At 43.7% G+C, this 13,654-nt stretch overlaps 1 protein-coding gene across 7 annotated transcripts in view; it reads right to left on the reverse strand.

Moving 5' to 3' along the window:
• The window catches only part of Art3 (ADP-ribosyltransferase 3 (inactive)), a 104,161-nt gene that overhangs the window by 69,847 nt on the left and 20,660 nt on the right, over positions 1 to 13,654 (reverse strand). For 2 of the 7 annotated variants that reach the window (XM_070012690.1, XM_070012687.1), the window contains exon 1: positions 8,514 to 8,620. The exons of the other annotated variants lie outside the window; for them this stretch is intronic. The gene's annotated coding sequence lies outside the window, so the exon portion shown is untranslated. Of the gene's footprint in view, positions 1 to 8,513; positions 8,621 to 13,654 lie in introns of those variants that run through there. 7 annotated transcript variants of the gene reach the window in all.

A 13,654-nucleotide genomic window follows, 5' to 3' on the forward strand; every position in this document is an offset into this window, starting at 1 on the left:
AGCTGAAGAGCTGAGGGACAGCACCCAGGACCAGAGTTCAGGCCCCACAACCAACCAAAAAGAAGAAAGAAAATGTGATACACACACACACACGTACACACACACACAATAGAATTCTCTGCTTCCATCAGAAAGAATGATGCTGCCCCATCTGTTAGGAAATGGAAAGATTTCTTCCTTCTGATTGTTCAAAACTCCCATTGAACCCCTCAGCTGATTTTTTTCTTCATTTAGTTTTATCGTTTTTAGATCCAGAATTTTAATTTTATTCTATTTTAGTAATTTTTACCTTTTAATTGATATTCTCATTTTACCTTTTTCTTTTTTTTTTTTTTTTTTTTTTTTTTTTAGCTCTTTGGTATCCTTTACCTTTTCAAGCATACTTAAGACAAATGGTCTGGCATCTTTCCATTTTAAACTCAATGTCTAGGCTTCCTCAAGGCTGCAGGGGCCTCATTCTAACTTAATTACTTTCTTAAAGTCCCCAACTCTAAATACAGACACATTCTAAGAACACTAGAGATTATAACTGCAACCCAAGGATTTTGAGGGAACACAATTCATCCATATCTTTGTGTGTGTGTGTGTGTGTATATATATATATATATATATACACACAATTTTTTAAAGTAAGAAACTAAGGTAACAAAATAAAAGCAGATGTTTTAACTACAAATGGATTCGCTTTCTATTCAAGATAGGTAAAGAATTGGCATTTATAATATTACAGTTTCACTTTTGACGCAATTTTACTAGGATAAAAGGAACAAAGACATTATAATCATGTACCTTTTATTACAGCATATTATGGTTATTTTATTTTAGTGTTGCTTTCAATATTTTATAGTGGCTAATTATAAATTAACTATATATTTGTGCATGTATATAAAGGAAAAATATAGTGTTTGGTACTACACATAATCTCAGGCACTGGACTACTGATTTTGAGAAAGTAGACTCACTATATAAGTATTAAGTAGGTATAAACTGTCAATATGCAATTAATCTTTCTGGCACATTACTTATCAAAATATTCCAGAAATATTTTTTCTTTGTAGTTCCAATGAAGATAAAAATCTTAAGTAAAAACTTGTTAAGGTCTCACTTATGTTGCCCAGGTTGGCCCCAAACATCTGGGTTCAAGTAATCCTCTGGTGTCAGCCACTACATAATAGAACTACAAGCACATATCACCACATCTGGCATTAAGAAAGTACACCCTTTTTAAATAAATAAATAAATGGATTGAGACATTCTTGACATATCAGAAAACAACCCAAATGCCTAGAATTAAGAATAAGCAAACCAGAAATATAAAGAATGATTTAAAAATATGTGAGCAGCTAGGCGACAATGGCTCATGTCTGTAATGCTAGCTACTCAGAAGGCTGAGATCTGAGGACTGTGGTTCAAAGCCACCCAGGGCAGGAAAGTCCATGAGACTTTTATCTCCAATGAATCACACACACACACACACACACACTGAAGTAGAGCTGTGGCTTGAGTGGGAGAGCACTAGTCTTGAGCAAAAAAAAAAATCTAAGGGAGGACTAGAATGTGGCTTGGTGGTAGAGTGCTTGCCTAGCATGCATGAAACCTAGGGTTCAATTCCTCAGTACCACATAGAAAAAGGCAGAAGCGGCTCTGTGGCTCAAGTAAAGCACTAGTCTTGAGCACAGAGAGGCTCAAGGACAGAGTCTAGGCCCTGAGTTCAAGCCCCAGGACTGGGGGGGAAAACTCAGGGACCGTACCCAAACCCTGAGTTCAAGAGCCCCAAGATTGGTATACACACACACATACACAGACACACACACACACACATACTTGCAGACACAATGAATGTTTATGTAAAATAAGATTAGTTAATAGGTACTGTTCAGTGACAATGCTTATACATATGAGAGACCAAAAATAAGTTCGGCAGTAACTATAAGGAAAACATCTGTCATCTGTTTACTGCAGGAGAGCCTGCTCCAAGACAATGTAACAGTATCAGCACAGTCCAAGAGGTCAGACCACCCTGACCGGTTAACCCCCCAACTCTAGCAAGAAGCAATTTAGTGCAGGATTCACCCGCAAATCACCAACCAATCACATAACCCTACACAACCAATGCTGTAATGACCCCCTCCCTCTGCTTCACATTCCTTATCAAATCCCTGCTGGACAAGGGGTCAGGACTCACATTTTGGACCTGCTGCATCAGGGAAGATTTGTGAGTCTGGCTCGAGTTGTAATAAATGACTCTCATGCATTTACATGGGAGACGGCTCCCTGGTGGTCTTTGGAGGGGTCTACAGCCTGGTACTATAGCATGGGGGCTCGTCCGGGATCTCCCCGAGTCAGGGATCCTGAATCAGAGAGTCGGACACTGATCGGTGAGTCTCGTTAGTCTAATCTGTGTGTAGTGCTATTGTTCTGTTTAAAGGGCCCGAAATCTGTAACTCTGAATAGGCTGATGCACCTAGGCAGACGTGTTATTAGGTGCCAGCTAGCTGTGGGTCCTGGAAGATGTTCCAGGCCCTTCTGGAGGGGTATAACCTCCCTCAATCTGGAGGAGTATAAGCTCCTCAATCTGGAGAGGGTGAACTCCTCACTCTGGAGGAGCAGGAGTGTGGGCTTCTTTCTCTGAGAATTCTGACAGAGTCGAAGCGGTTGCTCCCACTGTGCAGCGTGAAGCTGATGTCCCCCTTTGGTATTTGCCTGGGGTTGACAGGAGGAATTTCTTTTTGTGTGTCTTTTTGCTTTTGTGTCTCTGGTTGCTTTATATTTCTGTGTGACAGACGTTTTAGAACAGACTTGAACCATTCCCCTTTCACTTTTGACTGACCATTTTAAAGAGGTTAAAAGGCGAGGACAGGACTTAAGTGTGGAGGTCAGAAAAGGGAAACTAATTACATTCTGTAGTGTTGAGTGGTTCCATCAAGATCTTAGCCTGGGGGAAGAGGGGGAGATGGGAAGGGATGGGAAGAGGAAACAAAGGAGGAAGCAACCATGCTTGCCCATGTAATTGTAACCCCTCTGTACAGTATTTTCACAATAAAAAAAAAAAAAAGATCTTACCCTCGGACCTTGGGGAGGGGGTTTAAGCATGAGGGAGAATCCGCCAGTCTGAGGGGATGGCTGCTAGGGACTCATTTCCCTTGCCCCAAGATGACTGGGAATTCTCCTCCACCCTGGAAGGCCCCTGGGTCAATGTTTGCAGAAATCTAAAAGAAAAAATCCCATTAGTCCCCAACTCAGCCTTCTGTTATAGTCTTGTCTAGTTCTATTTTAGAATTGGTACCAGTTTTAAATGTGAATCCTTGGGTTTTATGTTTATTTGTGTTTTTGTTATTTATTTGAACATCTCTTGGGGAAATAAAAGTTCCAGCCTCGGGCTGGGCTTGGTCTCAGACATGCTATCTCCCCCTCCCCGGGAGGCATGGAAGCTTGCTGGATTAGTTTGGTTCCCTTTAAGTCTCAGGTTGCATTTTCTCCTTGTAGAGGCTGCCAGAGGGGAGGGTGTTGAAGGCTGTGTGCCTGGTTTTGACTTTTCAGCTGTCCTGACAATGTAACAATTTATAAAGTGCTCTTGTCTAAAACTGGATAAAAAATCAAGCCAGTTTATGGTTACAGGTGACCCCCAGCCTTTCTCCAACAGAAGGGATTCAAAAGACCAACTGGTGAAATGCCTTGCTAAACAAGCAAGCCCTGGGAAAATGAAGCTCAACAAAGGTTCTTAGTTTAAAAGAAATCTTGTCTTAAATCTGTGTTTAAAAACTTTAAAAAATGTATGTACAACTGATTTTCATTTTTGCGTGCTTTAAGATCTGTGTGTTTTGTATGTGTGTGAACTGTCAGCATGCTGTAACAATTGGGTGAGTTTAAGTTTAAAATTCAAAAGGTTATGAGGTTTGGACTTACCAAAAAATTTTAAAGAATTTTCACATTGTTTTAAAAGGCTTTTTAAGGATTCTTTAACTTGAAAATTAGAAAATCTGGTATTTTAGAATGCATAAGGCTGTTTACACTGTAATCAAGTTATCTGGCTTAACAAAAAGGCATTGGTTGTTTAGGATTTAATTCCCTCTGCTAAAATATGGGGATAAGTATTAGAAATTTAAATGTAAAGGTTAGTTTAACACTGTCAAAGACTTTACCTGTTTTGTCTGTCTAAAACTGTGTATTTCATTCAAGAATCAAGAGAAAAGAAAAGGCAAAAACTTAGAAGCCAACAGAAGACGTATCTTTAGGGGTGAGGGATGAACAGGCAGAAGTGCAGTTCAGCTGGTCATGCATGGTGGGACAGGCCCTGGGAGGAGTCCACAGATGCTGGAACAGGCCCTGGGGGAAGTCCACAGATAGTGGGACAGGCCCTGGGAGGAGTCCACACATGGTGAAAGAGGACAAGCTGGCACAAAGGCAGTTCATCTAACCCTAGAGTCAGATTGGGTGCGTGCCCATTCCATAGGAGGGGCCACGTGGCCCATCTTTGTCCTGTCCCTTTTCCCTGCAGATAGACACTGGAAACTGATGGTAAAAATGAGTGATGTGATGATCTGATTGGTATTGCTAAAACTGCCCCTTGAATGTAGTAAAATTTAAAAGGCCTTAATAAAAGGGTTAAGGGCTGGGAAGGTGGCTCGGTGGTAGAGCGCTTGCCTTGCATGCATGAGGCCCTGGGTTCGATTCCTCAGCACCACATAAGCAGAAAAAGCTGGAAGTGGCGCTGTGGCTCCAGTGGTAGAGCGCTAGCCTTGAGCTGAAGAGCTGAGGGACAGCACCCAGACCCAGAGTTCAGGCCCCATGACCGGCAAAAAAAAAAAAAAAAAAAAAAAAAGGGTTAAAAAAGTTTATCTGTATAATATGATTTGCTCTCAGTGATATTCTGTAATTGGATAAATATCCATAAAGGCATAAAGGTGTTAAGTCTAGCTTCTTGGTACAGTGGTGGTGATTGTAATTCTTGCATTAAGGAAAAATTGTCATTTGAGTTCAAAAGTTTTAATGTGTATCTGTTTTAAAACATGCAGCCAAGAGGCAATGAATGACACCTAGCCTCAAGATTTCAAGGGATCTTCTCAAAATGCAAATGAAAACTAAAGTATAAAATATTGAGAGATTAATAAGAAGCTTAAAGAAAATTAGTAATGAATTTCTGGATAAAGTTTAAAAGTGTAATTGTTCTTAACATTTGCCTCAAAGCGCACAAAGGAAAAATTAGGATTAACAAAATAATTGCTTAAATGCTATTTCAGTTTGTTCTTGTAGGTTTTTTGTAATAGTTCCCAGCAGGCCCACAGAAAGATGCCAGGATTCTTGTAAGTTTGTCAGATATAACTTTGGTTCTTAATAAGTTTCAGGTAAGAGCACGCTTAAAAGCTACTTCTAGTTTGACCACCTTGTTGCTTTTAATTGGAATAAAGTGGCCTTTTATGAGACTCATTGATTGGCAAACTGGTTTGAAGCAGAAAAAGGTCCCTGTGAGACTGTCACCTCTATTCAGCCAGCAGAGTGCTGAAAGAGCAAGCAGAGTTGCTTTGGGGCTCAAAGTGGCAGAGTGCTAACCTTGAGCTGGAGAGCTGAGGGACAGTACTCAGGACCCAAGTTCAAGTCCAGCGACCAACTAAGGGAAATGCCAATCAGGCATTTTTCCCAGCGTGGAGAAGACACTCCTGGAACAATGGAGGCGTATCCAGAGGCAGTAAGCCACTGCTTGGATGGCAGAAATAATGTCAGATCCTAGAGTCATTTGTGCGTGGCCCTTTAAAAATTGGTCAGAGCCAGGAGGTCATGGGAAGATAGTTTGTAAGCATGCCTAATGTCCATGACTAGCTACCTTGTAAGGGACAGGAACTTGCCAGTCCTTTGTGAAAAGGGGGAATGAGAGACCAAAAACAAGTTCAGCACTAAGAAAACTATAAGGAAAATATCTGTCATCTGTTTATTGCAGGAGAGCCTGCTCCAAGACAATGTAACAGTATTAGCACAGACCAAGAGGTCAGACCACCCTGACCAGTTAACCCCCCAACTCTAGCAAGAAGCAATTTAATGCAGGATTCACCCGTGAATCACCAACCAATCACATAACCCCACACAACTAATGCTGTAATGACCCCTTCCTCTGCTTCATGTTCCCTATAAAAACCCTGCTGGACAAGGGGTCGGGGCTCACATTTTGGACCTGCTGCGGCAGAGAAGATTTGTGAGTCTGGCTCGAGCTGTAATAAATGACTCTTATGCATTTACATGGGTGACGGCTCCCTGGTGGTCTCTGGAGGGTCTACGGCCAGGTACTACACATATAGCTGTGTGTGTGAATATCTAGTCATTCCCTTGGTTAATATCCTTCAATATTGAAGTCCTCACTTCGAGATTAAAAGGCCAATTTGTCCTCCAGTTTTGCTCTAGCCTCACTTCTCACCATTCCCTATTGTCAGTCCCCTGTGCCAAAGTGTTTACCGCTTCTGAAATCTGGCATACTCTCTCATGCCTTCTGCTCAAATAAGTTGTTTCCCTCACTTTCTTCTATCAACAATCTCCAAGCAATTTTCTTAAAGGCCTAATTCAAAAGCTGTATTTGAGCCCATCAGCAATGGTTGGGGCCTTCTCTGAACCCAACAGTTTTATACAATCCTTTAACATAGAATTTCTCCTACAGGGGGCTGGGAAGGTGGCTCAGTGGTAGAGTGCTTGCCTTGCATGCATGAGGCCCTGGGTTCGATTCCTCAGCACCACATAAGCAAAAAGGAAAAAGCCGTTAGTGGCGGTGTGGCTCAAGCGGTAGAGCACTAGCCTTGAGCTGAAGAGCTGAGGGACAGTGCCCAGGCCCAGAGTTCAAGGCCCCATGACCGGACCCCAAAAAAAAAGAAAAAAAAAAAAGAATTTCTCCTACAGTAATTAATTTACATGCTGTCCCCCTAACTCACTAAATTGAGCTCTTTGAGGGCAGAAATTATTGCTAGTATTTGTGTCCTCAGTCTAGAATCATGATAAAAGTTGAGGAATGAAACAAATGATTCAACACTTAATGAGACCCTAGATTTTCTTTTTTGGTAGAGTTAAATTTTTTAAATAAATCTGAATATTTTAAACATAAAAATTGCTTCTCTGTTTTCAGGACAATTTTTCCTCTGGTTAGACAGCAGCTGCTTAACAAATGCAGTCACAAGTCATCAGACTATGAAGTGATTTGCCAAAATTCAGAGAAAACGTTGTTACTGCCAACATTTAGCAAAAGCTGTCTCTGAAAGTCCTGACCTCCTCTCTCAAAACAGCCTATTCACAAATCTAATCCAGTCCTCAGACTTTTGAGAACTATAAATGAAGAAGCCATTATAGTAAAACTCATTTAATAAATTTCTGTAATCTGAGATTCAAACAAGGCATGAAACCCAACCAAACTACTATTTGCTTGCAGAGAGCTTGACCTATCATTTAGCTTCATAGGGAGAAAAGAGAGTAGGAGAAAAATCAGAATGTGCAGCTGGGGTTTCTGAGACTTTCAAACACACCTTTTAGTAATAGCTGAAAGGAGAGGGAAGTCCACACGGTCAGAAACTAAAACAAGGCTTGGGGTTCCTTATGAGACACTTCCCCTCTCACGATTAAAAAGGAAACCTCTCATTCTTACTATGACCAACTCAGTAATGCTGTTGACATAATAAAGCAGATCACACGGATCCATAAATAAAACAATGTCTAAAGGGAAGACACACACAGCACATCCTGAGGGGCAAGACTTGAGGGTTACATCACCAGTCCATTCCTTGGGGACTCAGAACTGGAGGTTTTGAAGCCAACAGTGAACTCTTGTCCCCTGGGGAATGAAGAACTCGCGGTTGATGTCAACTGTCCTGATCGCGCTTGGCTATCTCCCCAGGACTGTGAGGAACGCCTACCACATCCTCTTTGCAGGTTTCTGTTTCTCCTAAAAGCCCTGCAGCGCCCCTTCCCGCCGCCCCCCCCCCAGCCCCCCAGTTCCCGCGGGATCCTTGGGATTTTTCTCACCCCTTCTGCAGGGTTTGAGCTGCTTCATTCCCACCCAACGGACTTGCCAACTTGCACCCCCGACGGGTGGGAGGCAGGCAAGCATTCCAGCAACGCACAGGCCTGTACGCAGCACACGCCAGGGCCCGCCCGGCCTGTCCGTCCTTCCTGGGGGGGCTGGGGAGGGCAGGTTCCCAGCGGCCTCCACCTGGAGCAGCCCTGGCCCCGCCTGCCATTCCTCCTGGAGCCCAGAAAACCTGCCCTTCTGGGAAGCTGGGAAATAAAGAAGACGGGATATGAGGGGATTCCTACCAATGCCCACAGCAGCCTTCACCCCAGGGCTCCCCGCCCTTGCCTGCGGCCTGCGCCCCAGACACCCGGCCCTGATGGAGCCATCGCTCCCTGCGGGCCTGGCCCCCAACGCTCCAGCCAGCATCGGCCCCCTCCTTCCTCCTCTTCCCACCTCGCCCCCCCTTCCTGCCCCCCACACTTCAGGCCCCCCCAACCCCAGGATGGACGCCACCACCTCTACCCTTCCTCACCGAAGAGCCTCTCTCGTCAGATCAGCGCAGGCCGCGGGGACACCCAGCGGCTACACCCGATGAGCGGGCGTTGGGAACTGCGGCTGTAACCTCCAGCCTGAAGAAGATTCTGGAATCACAGCTGGAAGGGCATGCGCAGTGCGCGAGCCTCGGGTGGGAAGAGGTCAGGGAGGCTGCGGCCCTCGCGTGCTCGGGAAGACCTGGCAGGTGGCCAGACCGGTCCAGCCCAGCCTGAAGCCCTTCTCTCGCCTTACGGTGCCAGGCTTCCAGAATCTTCTTCCAAAGCTGGTGTTGGGTTCAGCAAGGTGTTTCAAAGTGGACAGCTCCACCCACTCACGTGCGCGCGCGCACGCGCGCGCGCGCACACACACACACACACACACACACACACACACACACACACACACACACACACACACACACACACACACACACACACACACACACACACACACACACACACACACACACCCCAGTGGGCCTCCCTCCTCCAGTGGTGATAGCAGAGGTTGTGCTGAGCACCACTGATACACGTGTATGCATGCTGTGTGTATCTGCTCCACGAGGCTGGGCCTAGAGACAGGAAGGCCCCGAGGGCGCGGCCTGATGACTTTTGGGGCTAGGGGAGGGTGGCTTGCGTGAATAGTTAGGCAGGGAAAGGCTGGTGTGATGGACGACAGGCAGGCGCAGGGGGCACCCCATTACAGGACAAGGGCGGGAGCAAACACTGAGGATCGAGAAGGAGCAAAGGGATGGTTCGAGCAATTAGGCAGGTCTTCGTCTTGATCCTAAAAAGTTTCCATCCTCCATTATTTTCCAGAAAGAAAAGCCACGATCGAACTCCGTGATGGTTTGAAGTCGGCAATGTATACCACCTGTGCAGTTGATCATTGCTTCTGCAAATGAGAGGGCTGAAGGGCACAGAAGTATTCAACGGTCCTTAGGTAACAAAGCTCACACCCGCACCCAACTCCACTGTAGGCATGCTCACCTCTATTCCCATAACCAGGTGTGTAAGCCTTATCAAGGGCCGCCACAAGCTTTCTTCAAAAAGAATTCTATAATAATTCCACTCAGCCATGAATAGTCCAAAAAGAAGCCAGCCATTAGCATTTCATACTATTCTTTAACATGCATTGTTATTCTTTAACATGCATTCTTAAAGGAGGGGTTTGTAGCACTGTTTCAAGAGAACATGGAGTCTTAGGAGGCTAAAAAAGTCTTAATTACATGATTAGTGGCTCACCAAAGTTCAACCCTACATAACAAAATTAATTTATTAACATTTAATGTTTCAGGGCTGGGAAGGTGGCTCAGTGGTAGAGCACTTGCCTTGCATGCATGAGACCCTGGGTTCGATTCCTCAGCACCACATAAGCAAAAAGAAAAATAAGCCGGAAGTGGCGCTGTGGCTCAAGTGGTAGAGCGCTAGCCTTGAGCAGAAGAGCTGAGAGACAGTGCCCAGGCCCAGAGTTCAGAGGCCCCATGACCAGACCAAAAAAAAAAAAAAAACAAAAAACATTTAATATTTCTTTTAGGCATAAATTTAATCTAGATTCCATTAATGATTAGTAGTCCAAAGTTCAAATCTATACAACAAAATCAATTTCTTAATATTTAATTTCTCTCTTTAACTTCATTACTTTAAATACATTTTCTCAGGGAGAGGGAATAATTTTTTGAAAGATTGAGAAACATGGTTAGAGTGATTTTTTTGTTGCAAAATGTTTATTCTTTTGTACAAAGTTCTGATATACCTGCCAGGCATTGCTGGCTCATGCCTGTAATCCTAGCTACTCAGAAGGCTGAGAAATGAGGATCATGTTTTGAAGCCAGCTTGGGCAGGAAAGTCCGTGAGACTCTTACTTCCTATTAACCACACACACACACAGAAGTGCAGCTGTAGCTCACTTCGGGTAGAGCCCTAGTCCTGAGCAAAAGTGCTCAGGGACAGCATATCCAGGCCCTGTGTTCAAGCCACAAAAAAAAAGTTCTGCCATACCTGGCACGGAATGATTTTTGCAGAAGTCTCTCCAGAGTTAGATACAATTTCAGAGTTTAATTAACCTAGGGAGAAAAAGAGGAAAGGAGACAGGAAAGAGCCACTGGTGAAGGAGATGGAAGAGAAAAATGCTTTGTGTTCTGTTTGTTTTTTCAACAGTATTCCTGTAGGATAAGCTTTAAAAGGAGGATGCAGGACTGGAGGTGTGGCTCAAGTAATAAAGTGCCAGCCAGAAGCAAGAAAGCTTCTTAAAGCTGGAGGCCCTGAGTTCAAGACCAAGTACAGCACAAAAGAAAAAAAGAAGGAAAGAAAACAGAAAAAACACACATAATTTTTTTTGGGGGGGGGCGGTCCAGTCATGGGGCCTGAACTCTGGGCCTGGGCGCTGTCCCTCAGCTCTTAAGTTCAAGGCTAGCGCTCTACCACTTGAGCCACAGTACCACATCCGGCTTTTTTCTTTTTGTTTATGTGGTGCTGAGGAATCAAACCCAGGACCTTATGCATGAAAGGCAAGAGCGCTCTACAACTGAGCCACCTTCCCAGCCCCAACATAGATAATTTTTTAAAAAGATACAAAGATACTTCTTTGGAACCCTATTCTTGAAAGGTTATAGAGAGGGTCAAGAAGGAAGAAAAATGTCTACATGTAGCATAGCATGCACTGGTCTGCATGTTCAACAAATGGAACATCTATTAGCTGTAATTTTTCTTTTTTTCTCTTTCTTCTATCAATGATTCCCTTCAATGATGAGATAAAGTTGCTAGTATACAACAACCTTAGATCAAATAATATTTCTAATAATTTTTTCTAGTATTATTTATCTCAGTTGGACCATTTCAATGCTTGTTACTTTCTAATAACACTTTTTTAAATCAATGAATTATAGTGTTAAAAACATCTTAGGGCCAGCTCACACCTGTAATCCTAGCTACTCAGAGAGGCTGAGATCTGAAGATTGCAGAATAAGAAGACATCAGAATAAGAAGTCAGATGCTGGAAACTCACATATAATTCTAACTACTCAAGAGGCTGAGATCTGCAGATTTGTGGTTCAAGGCCAGCCCACGCAGAAAAGTCCATGAGACTCTTATCTACAAGTAATTAACAAAAAGCTAGAAGTGGAGTTGTGGCTCAAGTGGTGGAGTGCTAGTCTTTGGCAAAAAAAAAAAAAAAAAGCTCAGGGAAAGCTCCCAGGCCCTATTTTCAAGCCCCAGGGCTGGCATAAAAATAAAATAAAGAAAAAGTAACTTTCTTCCTCTGAGATGAGGAAGAGGAAGAAGTGGAGCATGATGATGATGATGATGATGATGATGATGATGATGATGATGATGATGATGATGATGATGATAATGATGATAATGATGATCTGGGACTGGAGCCTTGTACTCCTGCTTTACTTTTTCACTCCAGACTGGCCCTTTACCACTTGAGCCACAGTTCTACCCCTGGATTTTTTGGTGGTTAATTGGAGATAAGAATCTCATGGACTTTCTTATCTAGGCTGGCTTTGAATCTTGATCCTCAGATCTCAGACTCCTGAATAGCAATTATTACAGGTGTGAGCCATGTTTACATGGAAATTTGCCTGGCTGGGAGTGTTTTTCACCCCAGCGATACATTTGTCAGGTTTTTAACTAACTGAAAGCTGCTACATGTTCAAGCATTGTTTCCTAAGACTTATTTTTTAATTAGAAATTATCTTCAGTTCTTTCAATATATTGCTCATTTGGAAATTTAGATCTTATACTGTTCTCACTTGATGTGTTACATGCTTACTAAAAAGAAAACACACAGGGCTGGGAAGGTGACTCAGTGGTAGAATGCTTGCCTTGCATGCATGAGGCTCTGAGTTCAACTCCTCAGCACCACATAAACAGAAAAAGCCAGAAATGGCGCTATGGCTCAAGTGGTAGAGCACCAGCCTTGAGCTGAAGAGCTCAGGGACAGCTCCCAGGCCCTGAGTTCAAGCCCCAGGACTGGCAAAAACAAAAACAAAAAACAAACTTTTTACATTTCCTTAAATATGTCCAAGTACTTTTGACTTTTCCATAGGGTCCAAAATCCCCTGATTAGAAAAATAGCAAAACCAGTAGATAAGCTTGAATAAGCTCATCTGTCTTAATTGAACTGTTATGTCAACTGCATCAATTCTGTTCACATGCCTCTTGCCTCTTACATGTTCTGGGACAGAAGGGACAGTGAATGCTTTCATACACATGTCCACTCTGCCACTGGGACTTGGAGACGGGCTGCTACAACGTTAAAGTAGAAGCCAGGAGAGACTGAGGACAGCCAGAGTAAGGTCTGCTCATGGCTCCAGAGGAGCCTGTGATCAGGCCCTAGATCAGCTTTGTCCAACAAAGAAGCATTGTTTTGTAGAATGGAACCTCAAATATGTAGCTGGTCAACCAAAATAAAGACGATATTTCTTAACTACTCTTGCAGCTCAGTGAGGCCTATGGCCATGTGAGTGAGTTCTGATGCTTAGGAAGGGATGGGTCCAATTTCTAAGCTGGATGTCAAAAGAAGTAAGATGCCCTTTTCCTGCCTTTTTATCATCTTGTACTTGGAAATTGGCCATCTGGCCATGTGCATGAAGACAGCAACCCGGATATGGTAGCAAAGCAGCAAGACTTGCAAGCAAGAATTGCTTGGATGATCTCATAGAAAAAAAGCCACCAGTACACCTACATCTGTTGGAGAAACATAAGCTACCTCAGTCATTGCTGAGAGACCCAGTGGGTCTGAACTGAACTGCTATGCCGATTGATCTAAAAAAAATTTTTTGGGGGGGGTCCGGTAGCGGGGCCTGAACTCTGGGCCTGGGCGCTGTCCCTCAGCTCTTCAGCTCAAGGCTAGCTCTCTACCACTTGAGCCACAGCACCACTTCCGGCTTTTTTCTTTTTGCTTATGTGGTGCTAAGGAAATCGAACCGAGGGCCTCAGGTATGCAAGGCAAGCGCTCTACCACTGAGCCACCTTCCCAGCCCTGATCTAAAATTTTTTGGGTGCTGCACTGATGCTTGAACTCAGGGCCTTGCACTCTTACCTTTTTGGCTCAAGGCTAGAGCTCTACCACTCCCATCTTATCACCTCTATTGGCTTTTTGTTGATTAATAAGAGATAACAGTCTCTGATT

The sequence above is a fragment of the Dipodomys merriami genome, unplaced genomic scaffold (genome assembly GCF_024711535.1).
Source record: "Dipodomys merriami isolate MVZ:Mamm:240054 unplaced genomic scaffold, mDipMer1.0.p SCAF_9, whole genome shotgun sequence".
In the NCBI taxonomy this organism is placed as follows: domain Eukaryota; kingdom Metazoa; phylum Chordata; class Mammalia; order Rodentia; family Heteromyidae; genus Dipodomys; species Dipodomys merriami.